The 13,103-nt window shown below is 32.5% G+C and overlaps 1 long non-coding RNA gene across 1 annotated transcript; it reads left to right on the forward strand.

Moving 5' to 3' along the window:
- The first annotated feature begins 353 nt into the window (after positions 1–353).
- Positions 354–8,968, forward strand: LOC134271311 (uncharacterized). Its single transcript, XR_009992999.1, has 3 exons — positions 354–475; positions 3,945–4,017; positions 8,859–8,968. It is a non-coding gene; the product is annotated as an uncharacterized LOC134271311 (long non-coding RNA).
- The last annotated feature ends 4,135 nt before the right edge of the window (positions 8,969–13,103 follow it).

Here is a 13,103-nt window from a genome sequence, read left to right on the forward strand (position 1 = left end):
ACCATATAACATCTAACCCCACATCATAACCTCCTCCTCTGACCGTCACCCTAAACCTTATATAATGAATTAATGATATCTTTAAAAAAAAAATACGAAAGCGTCTTCAATTTCTTGAGTTTATTTGAATTTTGAAACAAGACGCGCATCTTTTTTTCAAGTTTATAATAGAACGACTAACAGCTAGTTCTCTCTCTCTCTCTCTCTCTCTCTCTCTCTCTCTCTCTCTCTCTCTCTCTCTCTCTCTCTCTCTCTCTCTCTCTCTCTCTCTCTCTCTCGCACCTTTTCACAGTTTTCACGCCCTAGCTATTGTCCAAAATCGATCACGTGATCTGACCTTAAATGAGAATTCCTCAGACTGATATTTGAGCTTGACTTGAGTAGCAGTTATTTTGCATTTGCAAAGCCTTCAAAGCGATTTATCAAAGCATTCTTTCAACCTACAAGACACAGAAGAAGATTACTTCAGACTGAGGTAAGTTTATATTTGATGTAGTCCTTATATTTTTTTTTACTTATTTGTTGAAAACGTGAACATTCGGTGAGTACTTGTTCCAGTCGTCATTTCAGGTCACTGTCCAATACCAGCAATGCATTCTGATCGTATATGAAATAATAACATTATTACCATAAAATTGTAAGATAAACATGTTTATTTGTTTTGTGTAATTTATAGTTTTAATGAAGGTGGAATAATGGCGGGAAATATCCTCATGCATAACGACTGCGCATGCTCGGAGTGGGGGGTGCCCGGGGAGGAGTCTAAATTTTTTCCCATTCAAAATAATTTTCAGGTGCTTAAAACGTGTTTGTTTTAAAATTAATAATAATTACATATGTCGTCATAAATGCAGTGTTATTCTTAATTATTGCAGCCCGGAGGACCGGGCTGCTCTATACATATAAGTTTGATTGTTTGTGCATGGGGATTGGGGTGGGAGTAGTTATTAAGAATTAAAGGTTTTCTAAATATTGAAAAGATTGTTAATCAGAAGTTCTTTCTGTTTATAAATTACGAGATACATAATATATTTACTCTCATAAAATGAATCTGTCAAAATATATATATGTTTTCATATTTAATATATAAAGTTGTTTATCATTTACTATAGAAAAACGACAGGTCCCTTTTTTTAGAACATCGAATTTTACTTCTCGCATAAAAACGTACTCTGCACAGTTCGTGTTTTATATTTTAAAATTGAAAATTAATACATTTTTGATTATAGGTGATGCATGTGTCTAACTTCAATTTATATTTATGCAGTCAACATTTACCTGAGGAATTGATCAAGTTTAAAATGATATCGTTTTGGTTTGATTTTTATCCGACTAGAAGTTTTCAAAATATTCGCAGCTATCGTCTCCATCAATTAGACGCATGCCTTTTCATACATATCGAAGCGGTTTGATGATCAAGACTCAATTTCATTGTTTACTTTATATACTTCCCGGGCGACAATTGATGGTTACATCAATGTTTTCTTGTTTAATTTATTCTTAAGTTGCTTTTTTGTAATGCAGACATGCATAGCATCGGTGGCGGATAGAAGAAGGGGGGGGGGGTGTCAGGAACGTACGTGCTCTTGAAACAACAAAAATAATGAAAAAAGATCAATAATAATATTTTCAAATGAAAAATAAAATAAAATAAACAGAAAGTTGTTCAGACATAATAATCCAATTTTGGGGGTGGGGATAAAAAGTTACAAGTTACTGGTAAAAAAAAAACGGGGGGGGGGGGGGGGGGGGGGGGGCATAATATCATATATATATATATATGTTACCCTTGTAGTTTTTTACCCGTTCGAATATTATCATTAGCACCTTCAAAGTTTGGTTTCTCGGTGCGTCAATCATCTATCGCCTCGAGGTAAACAATGCAATCAAGCATGGTGATTGCATGAGCTTGGAGACAATACCATATAAGTAGAATTTTTAGCGAGGATTTAATTTTGGCATTATTAGCGAGGGTCATGAGATCGCTAAAATTGAATAAAATTGAATACCGCTAAAAATTAATTGCATTTTATTTGTAATAGCTGCTTTAGTAAGCATTTTAAAATCCCTAAAATTACCTCTTGCTTAAAATAAATTAAATTGCTGAATTTGCGTCTTGCTAAAATTTCCACTTATACGGTACCTGATTATGATTACCGTTTATCCATGTAACTTTCTTTCAATGCATGTGTTGTTTTAATATAAATAAAATGCGTAAATACTCCACTTCTTTTATTCAAAATAAATAAAATTAAAATAAATTTTAACATTGTGCCACTTCCATGTGATTGCAACACCACTGTACCTAAAGTTGACGAGTGTTTACTTAGATACGGGAGTGCTATTTTGTTTCTGTGCTTGACTAACCAAAAAGTCAAATACGGGTGTGGATAAAAAAATATCACATTTATATATTTTAATGACAAGTGCAAGCGCTAAAATTTATTTGCGCCAATGTATTCCAACTTGCGTTTACGCTAAAATACGTATGCACCAAATTTTCTCGTTTTACAGTATAACATTAGATCTTCAGATGTGACTAATTACTAGGGATGTCAACGAATAGTCGACTATTTGACTGGAGTCGAATTGATCGAATAATGAAACAACATCCGAATATTACTTAAATGCAAGAAAAGGGGGGTGATAATGAAATTTTTATCTCCAAATTGAAAAATTAAGGGTCCTTCCTCAAAAAATACAGCGCTGTATAGTGTACGTCCACAGAAGAATAAGAGCTCAAACACAGTCACAGTATATAGTTTTCCACATAGTACATATGGAAAGTATAGTAATTACATACTGCGATAATTATTTCTCAATCATTGACTTTTTTGTTTTTGTACGTAGTAAATTATGCAACGCTATACTGGACTATGAAAATTATTTACTTGACTTGTACCAATTATATTTATAAACTCTAGGAAGCAAATTCAATATTTGCATTGCTGTGAAGTTTTAGAGTTTGATAATTTTTTTAAAAAACAATTATCTTACATAAAAGACATTTTGATATACAATGTATAGCTTGGGCGAAAATTGCACAAACAGTGTTTAACATTTTCATCGGAGGTGTGTTTAGTGTATGTTTACAATTCCCCATTTCCAATTCATTTTATTTTTACATTTTTTCAATAATATAACCTTTCAAAAACACTTTGCTATGAAAAAATAAATGCTCCGAATAGTCGAATATCGTTCGAATAATGCAATTGAATGTTCAACTAATTTGGGAAATTAATATTTTGACATCCCTACTAATTACCTAGAAATCGTTATGACTTTTGAATGGATTGATCCCCATATGTTAGTCATAAGTGAGCTAATCCCTGCTTCAAAAGCTAATTTAATTCCCGGTTTTCCAAAATCCTCTAGATTTTACTTTTGCATTGGTCTAGTATATGTGAATGGACTTAAGCTTTGATCCCCGTGTGTTAGTTCAGTGAGCTTAATCCCTGCTTTGGAAGCACCTTTTCAGAATCTTTTACATTTTATGTTTGTATTGGTGTAATAAAGCAGTTTTTAAAAAAGTATATCATTGCAGGAGTCAGCAATATTCCAGTTCCCCTCGGCAAGGACTACTTCCCTCGATCAGCTTTGCCTTGGGAAATAGTCATTGCCTTGGGGAACTGGAACCTAATTGCTAACTCCTGCAAAAGTGCAAAGTTGAGATTAAAATTGTGCAAGTTAGATGTTGCAATATATACATGCAGTTACACAATGGCTAATTATATTGAATTACCTGGTACAGGCAATTTTCCTTCATTATAAACCTAATTTTTTATAGCCTGTAGGTTACACAAAATATTTTAAAGCAGTGAGGAATAAAATTAACTTGTAAACATAAATCAAAAATTGTGTTTGCTATAAGGGTATTTTACTGTATATTGAAATTCATGGAAATTGATTAACTTTGTTTTATAATAAAGTTTTTATTATTATAGAATGGAGCCTAGACGATCTACACGTGTTCGCCAGCGCCCCCGGTGGTTCACCGACTACGTCGTGGACTTTCCTGTAAGTAATAAAAGATTCACTTGTAATTTTTTTTTAAGAATCTTATTATCTCATTTGAGAGAAGGCCAGATAGTGTGCTTAGTTAAGTTATATATCTCCCTTTCTGAATAAATTAACCTTTTTTAAAGGAACTTCAAGATAGAATTTTGCTTTAATCCTGCCCACTATCTTTCTCTTTCCACTGAACAATTGCAATCTTTCTTTGTCATATCAGATCTGTTCATTTAAATTCATCTATCCATCTGTCTGTCCACATGAACCAACAAATGCTAACCCACATACAGACTAATATTATTAAATAATGAATATGAAACAAAAATGCCTTATTATATTTATATCAAATATTATTCAAAGACTAATTAAGATTTGTAATGTGTTAATAACATGGTATATAAGATATTAGAACATTTCTGACAGTTCCCTTAATAGAGCGCCACTAAGGGAGGATGCCAGAATGGGGATTTCTGTGGGAGGTTGGGACTTAATTGGGGTTGTTCTTGCTTATTAAGTGTTTACCATATGATATATAACACCTCCGAGATTTTGCTCATATAATAAGCAATTATGGATCTCATTTAATCCAAGTAACTATGAGTTCTATGATGACCAAACTTGCATGGATGATACTTCTATGGATGCATCCTACAGATTTGCTTTGGCCGGATGATCTGACCTACATTTTCTGGATAAGTGAACTGGTTAATATTTTGTAGCAGGCCCCATTTTCAAGTAACTTTGATTCTGGTTAAAGTTTTTGGAGCAGGTTCATTCTAAAGCAGATATATGCCCTGTGTTTAAGCAAATTTGTATGGATGATACATCCAAGGATGCAAACTAATTGACTTGCTTCAGATGCTGGATTCGACATGTTCCAAATAATGGACCTGAGGTAAAAGATACATATATAAAGGTCTATCATCAAGAAACAGTAAGGCCTAAATATGTTAACCAAACTTGCATCAAGGGATGAGCAATCTCAAACTTACTTTAGATGCAGGATTTGAATGACATTTTCTTGATGGGTGACTAGTTTTTTTGGATAGGTCTATTTCCAAGTAACTGCAAGCCCTATCAGATAAAAATTGCAAAAATTTGGCATTTTGGGATGTAAACTAGAATGTTAGTTAATATGCGAGTTTTGAGATTGTAACTCTCCTATGATAGAGGCGCAAAAAGTATCCATTGAAACATGGAGGTGGGACAGGTTGTTTCTATATACAAACGCGCATAAATAAATGAACGAAATTTATGGCCTTTAAAATTTATTAAATGTTATAGAAAGATAATTATGTTAAGCTGTGATGCATTTGATAATTTTTTCAAGCTCGACTATGCATATTTACAAATCTACTTTAAATTATAGGGTAAAGAAACGCCACAGTCCTTATAAAAAGTAACATTTTCTTGATTGTACAAACATTTTCTAAAAAGTTAGTGTTTTTTTTTAAGTTATAATAAGGAAAAAGAATCAAAGTGTCATTCAGATTGCCGACGTGCAATGATCAGATGCATGTGTAACGTATTTATTAGAGGTCCATATCTCTTCCCTCATCTGAAAAGTCTCACATCCACTGATATATTCGCTTTTTTTACGATTCTTTTGCATTAAAAAATGACGCCTTTACTTTAATTCGATTATTCTCAAGTTGTAAAGTTCATCCCGACAATCATGTAGTTATGATAAACCAGTATATCGATGATGCCATGTATCCATTATATAAATATCTGTCCCACCTGTCTGTTTACGCGGCAACAAAACTCCCCTCCTCAACAAAAGAGCGCACCAAGGGAGATAATCTCGAAACTTGCGTATTGTGGGACTTTGCCTTGCTTAAAGACAACATTCGTTGAGGTGAGCTCTGTTATCTCGGATTACCTATGTTTTTTGTCCCCCGCTTTCGCGAAAGCGAGGGGACATTAAATCTCATTCGTCTGTCCTTCTCTCCGTCTGTCTGTCCGTCAGTCTGTCAGTCTGTTCGTCCGTCACAAAAACTTTAACCTTGCCCATAACTTTTGATTTAGTGGAGCTATGACTTTCATATTTCACATGTGTATTCCTTGTGGCAAGACCTTTCTTTGGGTACCACCAAATTTGACCTTTTGACCTTGACCTTGGAGTTTGACCCACTTTTACACAAAAATTCCAAACTTTTACTTTGGCCATAACTTTTGAATGGTAGGAACTAGGACCTTTATATTTCACATATTTATTGTTTGTAGAGGCCTTTCATTGGATACCAACAACTTTGACCCTTTGACCTTGACCTTGGAGATTTATGTACTTATGAAAAAACTTTGACAAAAACTTTTAAATGGTAAGGGCTAAGGATTTAATACTTCATATATATGTAATTCTTTTGAGAAGACCTTTCATTAGATACCAAGAAATTTGATCCTTTGACCTTTACCTTGGAGTTTGACCTATTTTTTAAAAACGATTACCTTGGTTACAACTTTTAAACGGTGGATACTAGGACTTTCATTATTCACTTATGTATTCTTTGTGGCAAGACCTTTCATTGGATACCAACAATTTTGACCTTTTGACCTTGACCTTTGAAGATTTATTTAAGGAATGAATTTAATAGCTACCCATTTTATGCGGTATAAACTGGGTTGGGGCAGTTTACGCTTTATAAACCCCGAAGCGGTTTATAAAAAAGCGTAAACTGTTCCAACCCAGTTTATACTGTATTAAGGGGGCTGACTATAGTTTCCATTGCGCAATATTTCGCGCATCATAGTAAAATGAAGCGTATTTACTGTTTTAATGCAACTTTTTTCACTTAATTATTAAAATTAAACAAAATTAAGAAATTATAGGTATAAAAATGTCATTACAATTTGATATAACGGATTTTTAAACCGATTTTGCAATTGATAGGTAGGTTGACGTCGTTGCAGTGTGTTTTTGACGTTATGATAATCTGTAGCTCTTAAAGAAAGGGGTAATAAAAATATTATTAAAGAAAAAGTAATAAAAATACGCTCTTGAAATTTAAAACATAGATATTTGAGAATATCTCCAATATTTTTATTATGTTTTCATGTGAATCCATTGTGTACGTCATATTCTGTAATACTCTATAAAAATAGTAAAATTTGCTAATTCTTTGCATTTTGAGATGCCCCCTCTGGTAACAAGATGGTAGAATTTAGTGTCTCTTACATATATTGTATAATATAGTATTACTCATCAAATATTATAGTTTGAACAAAATGTCTATTGTAGTATTTGTATAATTTGCTTTAAAGTGCTAAAAATTGGCATTTTCCTATATAATCCTATAGTAAATGTACCTGTATTTTGAGACGGTCCCTCAAAAATACCTGGACGGTAGATTTCCCCCAAACTTTGCAGTTAATGTAAGTTATATATGGTATAAAAATGAAGAGTTTCGCTATTGTAGTTTTCACACAATAAAACTATAGTCGGCCCCCTTAAATGGGTAGCTATTACATTCATTGCTTATAATTTAATTTTCATTCATTTGATGTAAGAAAAAAAGATGATTGTTCAAACAAAATGACTTAAATTTGTACAAAATTTGAATATAACGTCAGGCGGATTGATACGTTTTTGACGTAAGTCATTATGACGTAGGCAACCCATTTTATACGATATGAAGTAAATTTTTTATCCAATCAAACACAGTGTTACAACCAGAATTAAATTATGTACATATGAAAAAACTTTAACCTTGACCAAAACTTTTGAATGGTAGAGGCTAGGGCTTTCATACTTGACATATGTAATCCTTGTGAAAAGACCTTTCAATAAATACCAAGAACTTTGATCCTTTGACCTTGACCTTGGAGTTTTACCTACTTTTCAAAAACTTTGACCTTGGCCACAACTTTGGAACAGTAGATACTGGGACTTTCATATTTCACATATGCATTCTTTTTGGCAAGACCTTTCATTTGATATCAACAATTTTGACCTTTTGACCTTGACCTTGGACATTTTTTGTACTAATAAAAAACTTTAACCTTGACTATAACTTTTGAATGGTAAGGGCCAAGGATTACATACTTCATATATGTAATCCTTTTGAAAAGACCTTTCATTAAATACCAAGAACTTTGATCCTTTGACCTTGACCTTGGAGTTTGGCTTACTTTTCAAAACCTTTGACCTTGGCCACAACTTTGGAACAGTAGATACTGGGACTTTCATATTTCATATATGCATTCTTTTTGGCAAGACCTTTCATTTGATATCAACAATTTTGACCTTTTGACCTTGACCTTGGACATTTTTTGTACTAATAAAAAACTTTAACCTTGACTATAACTTTTGAATGGTAAGGGCTAGAGCTTTGGATACCAAGAACTTTAACCCTTTGACCTTGACCTTGGGTTCAGTGATGATTTCTAAATAAATGACATATGGCAGGGTGTTCATATTACACAAAATATGTCATAAAAAATGACATCTCACCCACAATTACACCGAAAGCGGGGGACCACAATTCCTTGAATTTGCTTGTTTTATTTATAACCTCAAAATGCTAAGTTTCCCTTTTTCACATTTTCAAAAACTATGTTATTTTGCAGGATATTTTTCTTAGAGTGGGAATATTTCTGGATCATATACCAGCCCTGCACTCTGTACCTTAACAGTTGATGTTTCCTTAATATGATACAGTGATTTTTTATTTGATGAGTTTAAAATATAAAGATGGTAATACATCAATCTACATTTCCTCAATAAAGTTTAATGTTTTTATTTAGTTAAAAAAAGCAAAATATGACCAAATGGGACTTCTGGTTAGCTATGAATAGTGACCATTACTTATTTCTGTTTTTGATTTGTCTTTTTTTTTTTTTTTTTTTAGGTGCGAAGGTCCAGGGTGAAGCCGATGGTGATGGCTGATGATGCTCCTCATCATCCTGAGAAGGTTGCAGTGCTGCCTCTTCCTGAGGCTTTACAGGAGCTGCCTGTGGAAAAGCTAAGGCAGGCTGAAGAGGTGACTGTGTCATCTCCTCAACCTGTGATGGCCAATCCAGAGGTAGAGCTTGTACAGCTTGAGGAAGTGTGTCTGTTGTCTCCTGAGCCTGTGATAGCCCTTCCTTGGCCAGAATTTGACCAGACTGTGGAGATGGCTCTGCCATCGCCTCAGCCTGCTCAGGTTCTAGTTGAGGAGGAGGCTGGACAGACTGAGGAGGTGGAACTGCCATCTCCTCAGGTTGTTGTGGGGCATCCTCGGCTGTCTAGCGTCGGGTCACCAGTGGCAGAGATCCCTCCTGAGCAGCCATCACCTGTGAGGCAGCCATCACCTATGAGGGACCCTCTGAGGCGAGGCTTTGCAGCGTTAGGAGAAGGGGTGGTGTGGCATTTGTTTAGGAATGTGGAGGCCACTTTAGTAGGTGGTCTTATTTTCCCTATTTTCTCTTCTCTAATTTAAATCCCCTCTTTTCTCTAAGTTTCTCGTGTATAAAACTAAAATTTAAATAGGATTGATTTTTCTCTAAATTATTTTTTGTATGAATATTACTAAATTCTCTTCCCCTTAATGAATTTCAATTTCCAAAGGATAAAACTTAAAAAATATTTGATTTTCTCCTAAATCATTGTAATTTTCTTCTAGGAATAAGTCAGGCATAATAATTCAGGATTTAAATTAATTTTTAGTTAATAACATAAATATACCCCCTTTTAAAAAATTTTCCTTAATTAATTGTAAGACCATTTCTAGAGTTAAAATAAGTTTAAATTTGTTCTTAATTTCTCATGGATACTACATCTAAATATCTCAATGCAAGCACACACCGTTATTTAGATGTAGAAATTCAGGAGAGTAACTAAATGATGAGATTTTAATTTAGTTGATAAAATTAAAATTTAAAAATAAATAAATAAATTATAAATTTTCCTAACTAAAGTATTAATTAAATTATAAATTTTCCTAACCAAGGTAAAATTAAAACATAAAATAATTAAACAACATGAGGTTAATTAAATTATATTTTTTTTCTAACTAAAGTGAAATCAGGAATTAAAAATAATTAAACAACAGGTTAATTAAATCATAAATGTCCCTAACTAAAGTAAAATTTAAACGTTAAACTATTAAACAAGGGGTTATAAATTTTCCTAACTAAAACATTAAATAATTAAACAACAGGTTAATTAAATTATAAATTTCATCACTCGAGTAAAATTTAAACATAAAATAATTTGAACAAAAATTTGATTAAATTATACAATTACAAAGACTTGACTGATTGAGTGACTAGGTTTATATATTTTTCAAACTTCAAATAAGCGATTTGGTTTAAATTTTCCTTAAACGTAAAAAATTAAGTCATTATTCTTAAAACTTGAATTTATTTCTTAACACCAAGTCTTTCCTTTTTCTTGTTTCCATTGATTAAATAGAGTGAAATTTATTTTCCATTAATTTTAATTTCTCATGTGGTAAAATTAAAATTATTCATGTAATTTAGATAATTTAAATTTTCTAAAATAGCAATTAAATTCAATAAAATCATACAAAGAAGTAAAATCTAGAGTTAGGGTTTCTTTTTCAATTTTTCTTTGTGTGCATGATGGGTTCAGTATTTGTTTGACATTTGTACTTAATAAGTCATTTTGTACTATGCATTCATTTTATGTATATCTCATATAAGCCCTGTTAATTGTAAAGTACTTACTATTTAGTTTATTAAGTAGGACTTAAAATGCATCCCCCCTCCTTCCACAGATTTGTTAAAGTTTAAATGGGATTACTTTTTTTGTAACTAAAGTGTAATTCTTTTAAACACATTGAAAACTTTCTGAGTACCTAATTAATTGTTAAGATGAAATAATGCCCCCTTTTTATTCACAATTTTCTCATGAAGGCTAGTGGCTAAATATCTCAACTCATGCACACACTGTTATTTAGCCACTGCATTTGTGAGAGTAATTTAAGTTTGCTAAAATTAATTAATTATCATATGTAATTTCTAATTTTTTCTTGATTCAATATATAAATAACAGTTTCAAAAATAATTTAGGGATTATTAGACATTTAACTTAAATAACTTAATTTAGACTTGCTTTTTGAGATGTTTGATTTCATTTATTTCATTTTATTAAATAATTTACTTGTAATCAGGGGTTTATAATGACCTTGAAATTGTCTGTGATCGAAGTGAATTCTTCTTTTAGCTTTATTAAACTAAGTTTATTTCACTATTACTATTTATTTTGCTAAAATTAAAAGTTATTATTAGTATTTCAATGTAATCTTTGAATAAATGGGTTTCAGTTTTCCATCCTGTTACCGCTGTTTGTAATTTGAGTAAGCTCCAAGGTAAAATTTTGTAAAATAAAAACATTTTTCTTCTCTGTCAAATAAATTCTAAAACGCCAGGAAATAATTCTATACAATTAAAATTCCCTTATAAAATTTTTCCATTAAGAGTAAGATTCCTGTAAAAGTTTAATACTTAAGATTTCAGGTGGGGTCCCATTTCTTTTCACCCTAATTAATTTATTCACTTATAAATAATAATAGGGTCCTTCGCTGAGATATAACTGTTACTATGTGGTTGATGTATTTTGTATTGAGTTATGATTATTTATGTGAAGATTGTCGCTGATAATTGGTTGACTATCAATATGCGCATACCGATTTGAATCTTTGATTAAGATCAATTTTATGAATTCCATAGCAAGGAAATGAAATTTTAGTGTACTCTGCATAATGAACATTTCTGTACGCTTTGGTTGGTCCTGTTTTCCCATAATAAAATGAACGCAAACTGTACCTTCAATTTCCGCATGACATTCGCTAGCCACATTTTTTTTGTTGTTGAAAATTCTGACGCTTTGTGTCCTCGATCAATTTCAAAAGCCATAATTATAAGCGATGATCAATTTTGAAAGTTTTCATGTTGTTCAATTCTAGTATTAAAGCTGAACACGACTTAGTAGTAAATAGACATACGGCATTTTGAATATTGTTACTATCTATGATATTAGCACCAGGGTACATACTCTTTGCATTCATGTCACCTGACTGCTGTATTGTCATGGTTATTAGCGTGGAATGGCGACCCGTATTAGTGCTGGTTATCTTCCATTACTTTTGTTTACATTTTATTGCAGTTACATCACTTACGTGTATTTGTCTTTGTTTGTATACTGCACTGACCATTTCTTGCAATATAGAAGAAGTTATTTTTGTCGCTACTGAATGCTGTATAGCATACGTCTGTCTACACCGGTGTTGACTCCCTTACCAAAGTAAAATTATTGCGGCAATATTGCTGCTATATTGCGGCAACATTGCGGCAACACATTTTTGTCACCAGAAACAAGCTTTTTGGGTTAGTGAAATATCACCGCTAGCGGCAACAACTTCTGGTGACATTCTGGCAATACTGCGAGAAAAAATGAAAATAGCTGCAACAACTTCCGGTGACATTCTGGCAATACTGCCAGAAAAAAAGTTTCTGGCAACTTCTAGGATTACCCATGAGCCATTTGTTGAGCATGCTCAGTCATTTACTTCCTCTTTTTAAATAAAGTGGAGGGAATTCAAAGGCAAGCATGTTTTGCTTCATTACTGACTTGTATCAAGTTGATTCGAGCTGTAAATTGTGTACAGTGGGATTAGTCAAAATGAGTAGTAAGACTGCATAGTGTGGAATGACTAGAAAAAAGAATTTAAGCAGAATTATATAAGAATGTGTACTCTGTTTGAATTCAGACTTGGTGAGTCAAAAAATATTCTTTTTGAAATGAATGATTCAATGGAGATAAAATTGGAAAAATTATATGTGTTTCAATTAGTGCCTGTGATGCATGCATACTTGACTTGTATGTTTATATATCCTAGAGTAGCAGGAAAGATGAATTAAAGCATGTTATTTGAAAATTATTAATGCAGAGTTGCTGGACATTTTCACAGTGGCATATTGATATTGTTTCTATAAACATTTTTTATACGCCTGTCTCGATAGATCGGGGTACATATTGTTTTTGTCCTGTCTGTTTGTTTGTAAACTTAACCTTCACCATTACTTTTGAACCAATGAGAGATAAAGATTTCATATTTGGTATGTCTACTTCACTATTTAAGTTCTTTCAA

The sequence above is a fragment of the Saccostrea cucullata genome, unplaced genomic scaffold (assembly GCF_032062105.1).
Source record: "Saccostrea cucullata isolate Sc308-1 unplaced genomic scaffold, CSIRO_AGI_Scuc_v1 ctg2045, whole genome shotgun sequence".
In the NCBI taxonomy this organism is placed as follows: domain Eukaryota; kingdom Metazoa; phylum Mollusca; class Bivalvia; order Ostreida; family Ostreidae; genus Saccostrea; species Saccostrea cuccullata.